Source organism: Jaculus jaculus, chromosome X (assembly GCF_020740685.1).
Source record: "Jaculus jaculus isolate mJacJac1 chromosome X, mJacJac1.mat.Y.cur, whole genome shotgun sequence".
Taxonomy (NCBI): domain Eukaryota; kingdom Metazoa; phylum Chordata; class Mammalia; order Rodentia; family Dipodidae; genus Jaculus; species Jaculus jaculus.
The window spans coordinates 57,873,530-57,887,678 of NC_059125.1; the positions used below are offsets into that span (position 1 = coordinate 57,873,530).

At 41.0% G+C, this 14,149-nt stretch overlaps 1 protein-coding gene across 2 annotated transcripts in view; it reads left to right on the top strand.

Annotated features, from left to right (window-relative positions):
- Window positions 1–14,149, top strand: part of Zc3h12b (zinc finger CCCH-type containing 12B) — a 280,839-nt gene that overhangs the window by 56,753 nt on the left and 209,937 nt on the right. The window contains exon 2 of one of the 2 annotated variants that reach the window (XM_045140212.1): window positions 7,479–7,553. The exons of the other annotated variant lie outside the window; for it this stretch is intronic. The gene's annotated coding sequence lies outside the window, so the exon portion shown is untranslated. The remainder of the gene's footprint in view (window positions 1–7,478; window positions 7,554–14,149) is intronic. 2 annotated transcript variants of the gene reach the window in all.

Genomic DNA, 14,149 nt, shown 5'->3' on the forward strand with positions numbered 1-14,149 from the left:
GGCCCTTTGATTCAGGTTCTCCCCTAGGTCATCTTGAGGGTTCCACCTTTTAGTCTAACTTCCAGTATATAGGATTCTATAGTGCCAGTTCAATTTGGGTTTGCTTTTGTGTCCCCTCTCCACCCTTCCCCTTCCCCCAAGTCCTACCCTCCTTATTGTCCAAGCCTTGAGATGCCATTCAGGTATGTCAGCAACTTGGGCTGATCCAGGTTAGGAACCACAGATGAGTGAGTCCATGTAGAGCCTAGTCTATGTTGGTGACTGTGATCTTCTTCTTGTTGGACCTTGAGATTGGTTGTTTGACTGTTTGGTGTGGAGTATTGCCTAAAGTATTCTCTGTAGGTTTGGATTTGTGTTCATATAATCATAGAGTTGGATCATAGAGTTAATGGAATGTTTGTCATTCACCATCTACTATAAGGGATACTTTTTCTGGGTAGAGTGGCTTGGGTTGGAAGCCATAGTTTTTCAGACATTGAAGTGTTCTATTCCAGGCCCTTCTGGCTTTCAGGGTTTCCATTGAGAAATATCATGTAATTCGGATGGGATTGCCTTTGTATGTTGTGAATTGTTTCTCTTTTGCTGCTTTTAATAGTCTCTCTTTGTTTTCATTATTAAGAGTCTTAAATATGTTGTATCTTGGAGAGTTTCTTCTTTGGTCCTGTCTAGTGTTCTGTGGGCTTCTTGTATCTGGATGGACCTCTTTTTTGAGAGATTCGGAAATTTTTCTTCAATAATTTTGTTGAATATGGTCTCTATTCCTTGGGCCTGGATTTCGGCTCCTTATGGTATACCCATGTTCAAAATATTTGGTTGTTTTAGGGTAGCACAGAGTTCCCTAGTATTTTGTTCATGTGATTTTTTGAGTATTGTCTGTTTTCTCCAGGTTCCTTATATGTGTGCTTTTCCTTCTCTTCGGCATGGAGGATTCTTTCAAGTATTTTCTGTAGAACTGGTTTTGTCTTCAAATACTCCTTTAGCCTGCTTTTGTCATGGAATGTCCTTATTTCTCCATCTATTTGAATGGATAGCTTTGCAGGATAAAGTAATCTTGGTTGACAGTTGTTATCTTTCAGTACTTGGAATACATCACTCCAAGCCCTTCTGGCTTTTAAAGTTTGCATTGAGTAATCTGCTGTAATCCTGATGGGTTTGCCTTTGTCAGTAACATGAGCTTTCTAACTGCTTTCAATATTTTTTCTGTGGATTTTGTGTTTGGTCGTTTGATTATAATATGGTGAGGAGAGGTTCTTACCAGGTTTTGTCTGGCTGGGGTTCTAAAGGCTTCCTGTATCTGCATTGGCACCTCTTTCCCAATTTGGGGGAAATTTTCTTCTATGATTTTGTTGAGGACGCCTGCTATGCCTTTGGAGTGAGATTCTTCTCCTACTATGCCCTAAATTCTTATGTTTGATCTTTTCATAGTGTCCCGAATATCTTGAAATTCCCATTCATACTTTTCTATTAGTTTGTCTTTCTCTTTGTTGGACTGTATTAGATCTGCCACCTGGTCTTCTAGCTTAGATATTCTGTCCTCTCCTTCATCCATTCTACTGGTGAGATTTTCTACAGAGTTTTTTTTTTTTTTTTTTATTTCATTAACTGTGTTCTTCATTGCTAGTAATTCTGACTGGTTTTACTTTATTATTTCTATTTCCTTATTTATGTCTTGTATTGACGTCTTTATTTTGTTAAATTGGTGTCCTGCATCTTCTTTGATTCCTTTGATTTCTTCTTTGACTTCTTTGAACATATTTATAATCATTCTTTGAAATTTTTCTCAGGCATTTCCTCTAACTTGTTCTCACTGGAGGTCTTTTCTGATGCATTAATACTTTTGGTGGATTTATATTGTCTTGATATTTGGTGTTTCTTGTGTTGTAATGTATATTTTTGCATCTTGGATTAAGTTAATGTTTGGATTTTCTAGTTAGCTGGGTATTCTTATCTATATCAATTGATCTGGTGTTATATATCTTCAGGGTAGGAGATTAAGATGTTAGGTGTGGCTCTTAACACTCTCAGAGGATCTAGAAAAGTGTTCCTAGGGGTTGAGTTTGCCTGCTATTGGAGTATTCAAGTAGGCTGAGTGGAACATAATACAGGTAGTTTCTAAAATTTACATAAACACTGTACACATTCTATCAAAAACAGTACCAAGTATTTATGCAAGAGTAGGTATTATAACAACCAGATCCTCTATCAACAAAGAGGTTAAGATTTCTGGTCTGCTGAGGGTTCCAAGTCAGCTTGTGACCAAGTGAAACCCTTCCCTGGTGCAATCCCAGTTACCTTTTTGGATGATTTTGGTTTCAGTTATGCATCCCAATTTGGTGCCCTGTGGGTTCAAGTAGGCTGGCTGGATCACTGGACCACTGTTCTGTTTTCTGGAGCTGGCCACTGGCTTTTCCTGTGGGCAAGCCAAGCCTGGCAGCTGTGGCCCCACAGACCTGGCTCCACTGCTCTTGCCAGAGCTGCTGCTAGATCTGCTGCTGCTGTTGCCACCACTGGTGCTGCTGGATCCACCGCTGCTGTAGCCACTGCTGATGCTCCTGCTGATGGATCTGCTGGTGCTGGAGCCACTGCTGCCGGAGCCAGCGCTGCCAATGCTGGAACTGGAGCCGGAGCTGCTGCTTCTGCTGCTGCTAACAGAGCTGGATCTGCTGCTGCCGGAGCCTCTTAGGCCTGCCTGTGTGGGCTCTGGATCTCTCCTACTTCACTGCTGCCTTTTTAATTTCTTATACACCTTACTTTTTAGTAAAAGTGTATATTTTGCTGGGTATTCTTTGGCTTTCCTCCCATAGGCTGCTTTGGTGTGGTTCATAAGCTGCCATCTTAACCAGAAGTCTCCTCATGTGATTTTCTGAATTTAACAAAGATTTGGCCCCCCAATCAATTTCTTCTGTCTTGTCTTCTGGGTCAGAGGTTCTGTCTTCCCCATGAATAACTCTGTTGGTAATAAGTTCTAGAGAGGTTTTATAATTTCTGTTTTATTTTTGTTTTCTGCAGTGTTATTTTGCATCATGTCCATCTCTTATGTGAGGTACGATTTCAATTTGAGTTCTGATTTTCTTGATGCTTCCTGGAATTCATTCTTGCATTTGATCAAATCTTCATTAAGCTTAATAAACTGGTGGCCTCAAACTCATGGCAATCCTCTTACCTCTCTCCCAAGTGCTAGGATTAAAGCATGTGCCACCATGCCCAGCTCAGATCTTCTATTGCTTGACTCATCTTCAATTTATTCATATCTCTTTGGTGGATTCTAATGTTTTCTTCAATCAAATTAAGCCTACTGTCAAAAGCTGAACACTCTAGGAGATAATTCTGTTCTATTGCATAGATACAATTGTTGGTTCTTTGATGGTTTGCTTTCAGTTCAGTGTTTTTTTTTTTTTTTTTGGTCAGGGTCTCATTGGTTATTGTGTTTTCATTTTGGGAATGAATTTTTGTTGATTTCTGTATGATTTCATTGGAGGGTTCCATTGTAGGACTAGGTCTCCTTGGTGGAGATCTCTCAGTTTTCTGACCTTCAATGGCTTTTTGCATTATTGTCTACCCATTTTAGAAAGACTCTTTATTTTATTGTGGATGAAGCAAGTTTTTTGTCCTTTGACCTATGCACCCTCTGAGTCATGTAAACAGGGATGTTGGTACCCAGTGGTCAGTCAGGATACCAGAGCAAAAGGCATGATTACCCAGCTCACACACTGACCAGACCTCCCCAAAAAGGACCAGGGGACTGGGAGGAGCAAGGAAGGAGTTGTCTGGCCTACTCAATCCATACCACAGTGTTCACCCTCACACTGTCTGTGCAGGGAACCCAGACCAGGACACTGGGAAGAGCCGGAAAAGATGGATCTGGCCTTCTCACTCCAGACTGTTACACCCACCCGCACACTGTCTCTATAGGGAACTGAGACCAGGAAGGTTGGAGGAGCCAGGAAATAGGGGTCTGGCCTACTCACTCCACACCACCACACCCACCCACACAATGTCCATGCAGGGAACACAGCTTATTCTTCTTTTAAAGTCTAATAAATTCACCAGTGAATCTGGGCCTGTGGCTTTCAGTCAGAAGAAATTGTATTTCTTCTTCCATCTCATTGGTTAAATGTTATATAGATCTGTTTCAATTACTTGGCTTTTTGAATTAATTTTGAGTGATTATATTCATCTGTAAATTGATCCATGTCTTTCAAATTTACAAATTTAGTAGAGTTTATGTTTTCAAGATATGTCTGAATGATTTTTATTTAATTAGTGTTTGTCATAATAGCCCCATTTCATCTCTAATTTAATGAATTTTTCTTTTTTACTTTTGGTTTAGTTTGGGTAAGAGTTTATTCATTCTAAGGCCAAACTTTTTGTGTCACTGCCTTTGGTCCATCTCTCGATTTTTATTTTATTAATTTGTGCCATAGCCTTAATTCTTTCTTCCAACTGATACTGAATTTGGCTTGTTTTGTCTTGTTCTATTTATGTATATGTACATATATATAAATACATATATATGTGCATGTATGTGTGTATGTGTATGTATATGTATATATATGTATATGTATATGCATATATATATATACACACACATTTAGAATTTTAATGTCCTTTTGCTGGACTGTGTCTCTTTATTCAGCATAAAGTCACTTTATGTCTGCTGACTAGTTTTGGTTTCAAGTCAATTGTCAAATATTAGAGCAGTAACAACTGGATGTTCTACTTACATTTGCTTGGAAATAGTTTTTCTATACTATCCCCATAAGGTACCATCTATGTTTTATAAGGAAATTAGTCTTATGTAGGCAATAGACAAATGGATCCTGCCTTTTAATCCAGTCATTTGGTCTGTGTCTTATGAGTGGGATATTGAGACCATTAATATTCAGGATTATTATTGAAAAATATATTATTTCTTGTCATTGTGTTGATTTTTTAGTATTTGGGGTTTTGTTATTCTTCTGTTGCTTAACTATTAGTCAATAATGATTTATTTTTCCCTGTGGCCTGTTGGATTTGGTTGTCTTTCTTTTTAGTTCAGAAAGTTCCTTTGAGTATCATCAAAGAGCTGGCTTAAAGGTCACAAATTTACTAAGTATGTTTATCATGGAAGGTTTTCCTTTCTCCTTCAATTGTAATGATTAGCTCTGCTGGATATGTTAGTCTTAGTTGATAGTTAGTCTTTCTTAACTTAAAATACAACATCAAAGTCACTTTAACTTTTAAGGTTTTTGTTAAGAAATGCACTGTTATGCTGATGGACCTGCCTTTGTCTGTGACTTGGTGTTTCTCTCTTGTTGGCTTTAATATATACTGTTTTTGTTATATGTATAGTTGTTTAAATGTGATATGTTTGATGTTCTAAATACCTCTTGTATCTGGATTTGCATACCCCTAATATATAAAAAAATTTGCTATGATTTCATTGAGATATTTTGTATTCCTTTAGCATGTGACTATTTATATTCTTTATGTCCCTGATGTTTCTCCTGCCTGAATCTGGAAATGTTTAATCCATTACATCCAAAACTTTAATGTATACAATGTTGGTATTATATTTCTACCTACAAGATGAACAAAGTTACACCAAGTTTTGTACGTCCTTTTTTTTAAACTACAATACATTTTCAAATATATATATATCCAATACATGGGAAACTATGAAATTTCTGATTGACATTTTCAGGTTTGTTTGATGATGATACTTCTGATAAAGATCATCACTATACCAGTTTTACCTCTTCCACAAAGATGCCATTCAAACATCCCCATAGTCCAAGGTCTTGTTACTGTGAGTTGTAAGACAAAAAATGCATAATGACACAGTAAACATTCACACAGCAAAAGATGGCATTGCAAGAAACAACTGAACCTATGCAGGATATAAAACAAACAGTAAAAAGGGCTGGAGAGATGGCTTAGCGGTTAAGCGCTTGCCTGTGAAGCCTAAGGACCCCGGTTTGAGGCTCGGTTCCCCAGGTCCCACGTTAGCCAGATGCACAAGGGGGTGCACGCATCTGGAGTTCGTTTGCAGAGGCTGGAAGCCCTGGCGCACCCATTCTCTCTTCCTCTATCTGTCTTTCTCTCTGTGTCTGTCGCTCTCAAATAAATAAATAAATAAATAAATAAATAAATATATTTATTAAAGAAAAACAGTAAAAAACATCAAATCCTATAACTTCAAATACAGTATCTGTTCAACAATGATGAAGGCTCTGGGGTTCTAATTCCATTCCTCCTGAAGGGCTTCCCAGAGCATGGGTAGAAATATTTGATCCCAAGAGCCAATATATAAGGGGTGCTTCATCTGTGTTCCATAGGTGCAATGTCCATCCCAATCTATCAGCAGAATTTTGCAGTGTCATCTGTATAGTATTTGTTTTGGAAAAATGAAAGATACAAGATTGAGGGGGGGCTGGAGAGATGGCTTAGCAGTTAAGCACTTGCCTGTGAAGCCTAAGGACCCCGGTTCGAGGCTCGGTTCCCCAGGTCCCACGTTAGCCAGATGCACAAGGGGGCGCACACGTCTGGAGTTCGTTTGCAGTGGCTGGAAGCCCTGGCGTGCCCATTCTCTCTCTCTCCCTCTATCTGTCTTTCTCTCTATGTCTGTCGCTCTCAAATAACTAAATAAAAAATTAACAAAAAATATTTAAAAAAAAAAAAGATGGAGGGGTCATGGAATAGTTCACCATGGTTTTAGAGAACCATTAAAGATAAGCATTTTGAGGCTAAATTGAAGTTCTATGAGCCCACTGCATGAAGCTATGTAGATGATTTCCAACTTCAGTGTGAATATCCTGTGGTCCCAGGATATTTGGGTGCTAGGACTATGGAACATCCAACAAGGAAATCTGTGGGCTCAGGAATGATCTTGTCCAACAGAGAGACTATTGTAAGCCTAACTGGAGGAGCAAATCTATTTGAACATGTTGGAGCCCAGATTTAATCACAAATCCCAGATACTGGACATGGAGCTTGTAGTACACAGCTTCAGGATCACTGAGATGAACTTCCAGACCAGGCACAGTTATGGAGGAAGGGATATTTATTGAAGCTTACAGATCCAGGGGAAGTTCCATAATGGCCAAAGGAGCTGGTCTGCTTTCACGGGACCAAACACAGAGAGAGAAACACAAGCTTAAAAGGCAAAAGCCATACAGCATAGCACACTTCAGGAACTATAGATAGGCATACTTTGCATATTTTCAGATTGAAATCTCAAACCCACCACCACACCTCAAGCATCTGTCACCATTTCTTCCCAACCATAATTGGCTATAACCTGGAAGTACAAGCTGAAATAAACCCTTCCTCTCCTAAATTGCCATTTAGCAGACATTTTGTCCCACAGTCAGAGGGTAACTTATACATTTACTGATGGTGTATTGCCAAGAGCCCAGGATGGGGAATAGAGGAGGGGTGTGTCTTAAGTTTTATAGCTTGAATCCCCTTAATGTCTGTTCTCTGCTTCTTAAATGCAGATACAATGTGATGAGCCACCTCATGTTCCTGCCACCATATCTTCATGGGAATGATGGACTATATTCACTCAAAATGTAAGCCAAAATAAGCCTTTCCTCCCTTAAGCTGCCTGGTATTTTATCACACCATGAGAAAATTAATAGACATTCCGGTCTTCCTTTTATGTTTTCTATTTCCCCTCCTTTCCAGTGTTCTATTCCTTTTCTTTTCTATTCTGTCTGATTGACTTTCTTTTTTTAAATTTAATTTATTAGTTTTCTTTTCAGCAAATTACAGGCAGTTTGCTACCATTGTTTAGGCTCATCTATGATCAACCCCCTCCCATTGGACCCTCCTTGTTGATGTAAATGGGTCATGCATTGTGGAGTTAGCCCACAGTTATTGGTACAATAAATGTCTCTGCGAATCATGACCCAACATGTGGCTCTGACATTCTTTCCGCCCCCTCTTCCACAAAATTTCCCTGAGCCATGTTGGATTCATTTTTGGTCTTCTTCAATGCTGAGGTGTTGGGGGCCTCTGAGGCTCTGGCTCTCTGATTTGGTAGGAGTTGATTTTTCTCTGTGTTGGTCTCCTTCCCCTTTGTGCTGGTATCCGGTTCACAGGAAAACATCACCCTTGCTTGTTTTGCCAATTGTCCTTAGTTTCAGCCAGGCCCCTTTTGAGGTATGTTGGGGCAGCTTTCTCCTTAGGATCTGCATCTATCTGAAAAAGAGAAGCAGATTCTCCAACGGAGAGTAAGTTAGCACCCAGAAAATTGAGATAACACTTACTTTTTTGATAGAGAGTTTGATAGTTGTAGACCCTCTTGTACCCCATGATTGATGTTAGCTTGATATTGGAAAGTGGGCTTGTGTTTGGGTATTATTCTGACTTGTTTCCTAGCACCAGCTATGGGTCTCGTACCACTGAGGGGATCCGTTAGCCAAATGAAGAGCAGTTGGTTCCTCACCATGGCTGTGTGCCACTATTGCACTTGTGTTGGCATCACATCAGGTTATTTGTTGCTAATTAGGTTAGACAATGAGTTGCTTGGACTGATTGGCTTTCTTTTATAGGATATATAGCCTAGGCTTGTGACCTAGCTCAGGAAGACCTCAAACTTGTAGTTCTCTCAACTGCTCCTCCAGAGTGTAGTGTTTAATAGTATGTGTTTTCATAGTAGAACCCAACCCTTTCTTATAAGGGAGTTTATATTTTGCCAGCCCCAATCATAACACCTGACTAACAAGTGATATAATCCCCAATACTCTTGCCATTGAAACATATATAGTTTTCATTTCATAAAACTCTAACAGCATATTTTTAACATTCCTTTTGTCTGTGTTTTCCCAGACTGCAATCCTAATTAGCCCCAAAGAAATATAAATTTCTTTGTCTTTGACCAGACTGACTTGATTATAGGTTAATAAAATTGTTTTTATATAAAATTGTTGCATTTTACATATTGAACAGTAAGGATAATGCTTGAAGTTTCTTTATGTTCTGCTGTTTTTGTTCTTCTTCATGGTTCTTAGATTTCTATCTTTGAGATACTATTCATGGCTTCGTAGATGGTATGGTTGATTTGGTTTCAATTTGGTTGAAGCTGTGCTTGATTTCATGATTGGGTCCCTGTCCCAATGGAAGATTGTTAGTAGTAGATGAATGGCTTTTAGGAGTAATCTGAATGCTACAACTCACAGGTTGAATCCCAGCCCAAATGGTGGATCATTGGTAGCCCTGATATGGAGGTAGGGGGCTTGGTACAAAAACATGAGTGCTGGCACATGTACATGCCCCAGGCCAATTTGTGGATCATTATGCCCCCACAGTGGAGGGAGATTAGTTACTAATGAAGCAAGGGGGCATGGTTCACAGAAATCCAAGTGCAGGAACGCATTTGTGAGTTCCAGTGCATAGGGTAGATTATTTGTGCATGTGGTGGTTTTATTCAGGTGTCCCCCATAAACGTAGGCCTTCTGAATGCTAGGTTCCCAGCTGATGGAGATTTGGGAATTAATGTCTCCAGGAGGCAGTGAATTGTTGGGGATGGTTTTATGCATATTATAGCCAGTTTTCCTTTGTGGTCTATCTGTTATTGGCCAGGAGGTTGATGTCTACCCTCTTCTCATACCATCATTTTCCCCTGTCAAGATGGAGCTTCCTCTCAAGTCTGTAAGCCAAAATAAACCCCCTTTACTCACATTCTTCTCTTGGCTGGGTGATTTCTGCTACAATGCGAACCTGGCTGCAATAGTAAAGTTGGTATCAGAGGAATGGGATTGCTATTAAACACCTAACTGTGGAGCTATGGCCTTCTGGAGTTGATTTTCAAGAGGAATGCGGAAGGATTTGACAGCTTGGACTAAGAGATGCCTTGTAGTGCTGTAAGTACAGCTTGATGGACTATTCTGGTCAGAGATGAAAGACCCAAGTGCAATAAGAACTAAGGACTATAAGGTTTGGCTTATAAGGGTGAGAAAGAGCTTTGCTTGGACTAGGTGAGAAGCAGTTTGTGTGAGAGGCTTGCTGTTTGTGCCCATGTCCTGGAAACTATTGCAGGGTTGCATTGCACAGAAATGGACTGGTTGGGCTGGAGAGATGGCTTAGCGGTTAAGCGCTTGCCTGTGAAGCCTAAGGACCCCAGTTAGAGGCTCGGTTCCCCAGGTCCCACGTTAGCCAGATGCACAAGGGGGCGCACGTGTCTGGAGTTCGTTTGCAGAGGCTGGAAGCCCTGGCGCGCCCATTCTCTCTCTCTCCCTCTATCTGTCTTTCTTTCTGTGTCTGTCGCTCTCAAATAAATAAATAAATAAAATAATAAAAATATTTAAAAAAAATTAAGAAATGGACTGGTGTGTGCACAGGAATATGACATGGAATGAAATCTTTGGGCTGAAATGTCTGACCGTTCAACTGCAATTATAAGAGTGGTTATAAACTTTGAGATTGGGTCAGCTGACCTGCATGGGAGAAAGAGGAAGAATGTAGACTCTTTTGAAGGGGACTGAATGCTCAAGGAGTGTCCTGTTCTTGAGAGTCTGTTTTATTCCCCCCTGGATCAACACATTGGCACTCCACCTGATATTGCAGAGTATAAGAAATAGAGGAAAGGGGGTCATTTAATTTGCAACACAGTCTTGTATTTTGGAAATGTTTATGGGCAGTGTGAAACGGGTCTGCTGGATGCCTGCATGGAGACCTGATGGAGCCATGTGGATGGACTGTGCATTGCAGTGGAGGCCCAGTGGAGATGCCAGGATGACAAGATGGCTGCTAAGGAAACCTGCTGATTTCTGATGAAATATTCTAGGACTGTGAGTAGCCTAGATAGAGGGGCAGAATTGAAAGTCCAGAAGCTTGTTGCTGGTTAGAATTATCAGACTTGGAGACTTGTCACTGACCAGAGTTGTTGGACATAGAGCTAGAGTTTGATGTTTGCCCTGTTTAAATCTTGTATTGGTTGAATTATTTCTTTGCTATGCCAATGTCATCTTTTGCAGTATGCATGTTTATTCTGTGCCATTATGGATTTTTGAGGGATTTTTTGGTATTATGGATTAGTTAAAATGTCTTGTACTATAGGAATGTTTGAACATCATTAGTACTGGTAAAAACTATGGGGACCTTTAATGTTGGACAGAATACACTGTATTTTCTATCATGTACAGTTATCAGTTTATGGGGGCCAGGGGCACAATGTGGTGGTTTGGTCCAGGTGTCCCTCAAAATTTGGCATTCTGTTTTCCTTTTTTTTTTTTTTTTTTGTGGTTCCGGTTCTACCTGTGCTCTCTTGTGTTAACTAGTATTTGAGTATTGCTTGTTTTTTCTAGGCTCCTTATATGTGTGCTTTTCCTTTTCTTCAGCATGGAGGATTCTATCAGGTATTTTCTGTAGAGCTGGTTTTGTCTTCAAATAATCTTTAACCTGCTTTTGTTATGGAATGTCCTTATTTCTCCATCTATTTGAATGGATAACTTTGCAGGATAAAGTAAACTTGGTTGACAGTTGTTATCTTTCAGAACTTGGAATATATCACTCCAAGCCCTTCTGGCTTTAAAAGTTTGTGTTGAATAATCTGCTTTAATCCTGATGGGCTTGCTTTTGTAGGTAACTTGATTTTTCTCTCTAACTGCTTTCAATATTTTTTCTTTGGTGTGTGTGTTTGGAAGTTTGATTATAATATGGTGAGGAGAGTTTCTTTCCAGGTTTTGTCTGGCTGGGGTTCTAAAGACTTCCTGTATCTGCATTGGCACCTCTTTCCCAATTTTGGGGAAATTTTCCTCTATGATTTTGTTGAAGACGCCTATTATGCCTTTGGAGTGCAATTCTTCTCCTTCTACTGTGCCCTGAATTCTTATATTGGATCTTTTCATAGTGTCCCGAATATCTTGAAATTCCCATTCATACTTTTCTATTAGTTTGTCTTTCTCTTTGTTGGACTGTATTAGATCTGCCACCTGGTCTTCTAGCTTAGATATTCTGTCCTCTCCTTCATCCATCTTACTGGTGAGATTTTTCTACAGAGTTTTTTATTTCATTAACTGTGTTCTTCATTGCTAGTAATTCTGACTGGTTTTTCTTTATTATTTCTATTTCCTTATTTATGTCTTGTATTGACGTCTTTATTTTGTTAAATTGGTGTCCTGCATCTTCTTTGATTCCTTTGATTTCATCTTTAAGTTCTTCTTTGACTCCTTTGATTTGTTGTCTGACTTCCTTGAACATATTTATAATCATTCTTTTGAAATCTTTCTCAGGCATTTCCTCTAACTCGTTCTCACTGGAGGTCATTTCTTTTTTTTTCTTTTTTTTATTTTTATTTGTTTATTTGAGAGTGACAGACACAGAGAGAAAGACAGATAGATGGAGGGAGAGAGAATGGGCGCGCCAGGCCTCCAGCCTCTGCAAACGAACTCCAGACGCATGCACCCCCTTGTGCATCTGGCTAATGTGGGACCTGGGGAACCGAGCCTCGAACCGGGTCCTTAGGCTTCACAGGCAAGCGCTTAACCGCTAAGCCATCTCTCCAACCCACTGGAGGTCATTTCTGATGCATTAATACTTTTAGATGGATTTATATCATCTTGATTTTTAGTGTTTGTTGTGTTATAATGTATATATTTTTGCATCTTGGATTAAGTTAATGCTTGGATTTTCTAGCTAGCTGGGTATTCTTAGCTGTATCAATTGATTTGATGTTATATATTTTCAGGGTGAGAGCTTAATGTGTTAGGTGTGGCTCTTAAGACTCTCAGAGTATCTATAAAGGTGCTCCTAGGGGTTGAGTTTCCCTGCTATGGGAGTATTCAAGTAGGCTGAGTGGAGTAAAATACAGGTACATTCTAAAAGTTAACTAAACACTGTACCCATTCAATCAAAAACAGCTCCAAGTATGTATGCCAGAGTAGTTATTATAACAACCAGAACCTCTATCAACATAGAGGTTAAGATTTCTGGTCTGTTGAGGGATCCAAGTCAGCTTGTGACCAAGTGAGACCCTTCCCTGGTGAAATCCCAGTTACCTTGGATGACTTTGGTCTCAGTCAAGTTGCTGCCTGGTCGTTGGGCTGCTGTTCTGGTTTCTGGAGCTGGGCACTGGATTTTCCTGTGGGGTAAACTGAGCCTGGCAACTATGGCCCTGCAGATCAGCACCCCCGCTGCTGGAACTGCTGCTGCTAAAGCTGCCTCTGCTGGGTCTGTCAGCAGCTGAAGCTGCTGCTGCTGGGCCCACCGCTGCTGCTGCTGAAGCTGCTGCTGCTTCTGTAGCTGCCACTTCTGGAGCCACTGCTGCTGCTGAAGCTGCTGCTGCTGGGTCCACTGCCACTGGTGCCACTGAAGCTGCTGCTGCTGGGTCTGCCACTGCTGCAGCTACTGGGTCTGTTGCTGTTGTGGCCTCTGTTACTGGTGCCAGAGCCGCTGATGTTGCTACCGGACTCTACTCCTGCTTGGGTCCCGCTGTCGGCCCAAGTTGGTGTGGCCGGGTCCCAGGACCGCTGCTGTGTTCGCTGGAACTGGGCTCAGACGGTGGGGGAGGGGAGAGAGCCACAGCTGCTCTGATTCTTTTGCTGTTCCACCTGTTCTTCTACCTCGTGGTCTGCTCCTCCGTTGCTCACTGCCACTCTCCCTTCACATTTCTTGAGTTGCGGAGAGTGCCGGTGTGAGTGTAAACTCCCTGCACCTGGCTTTTCCTGTGGCTGAAGCCGAGTCTGGCAGCTTTCTGGTGCACCTCCACCACCGCCGCCGCCGCCGCCGCCGCCGCCGCCGCTGCTGTGGTTGGCAGAGCTGCCAGGGCCGCTTTGGTCAGCCTGTGCGGGCTCTGGATGCTCTGGATCTCTTCTACTTCTCCGATGCTGCTTCAGTTTCCTATACACCTCACTTTTTAGCAAAAGTGTGTATTTTGTTGAGATTTTTTGGTCTTTTTCCCCCCCAGGTTGTTTTGGCGTGGTACCTACGCCGCCATCTTAACCAGAAGTCAAAGTTGGGCATTCTGGATGCTAGGTTTCCAGTTGATAGAGATTTGGGAATTAACTCCTCGTGGAGGCAGTGTATTGTTGGGGGCAGGCTTATGAGTATTATAGCCAGTTTCCCCTTGCCAGTGTTTTCCACACTCTCCTGTTGCTGTGGTCCATCTGTCGTTTTCCCCTGCCATGATGGAGCTTCCCCTAGAGTCTGTAAGCCAACATAATTT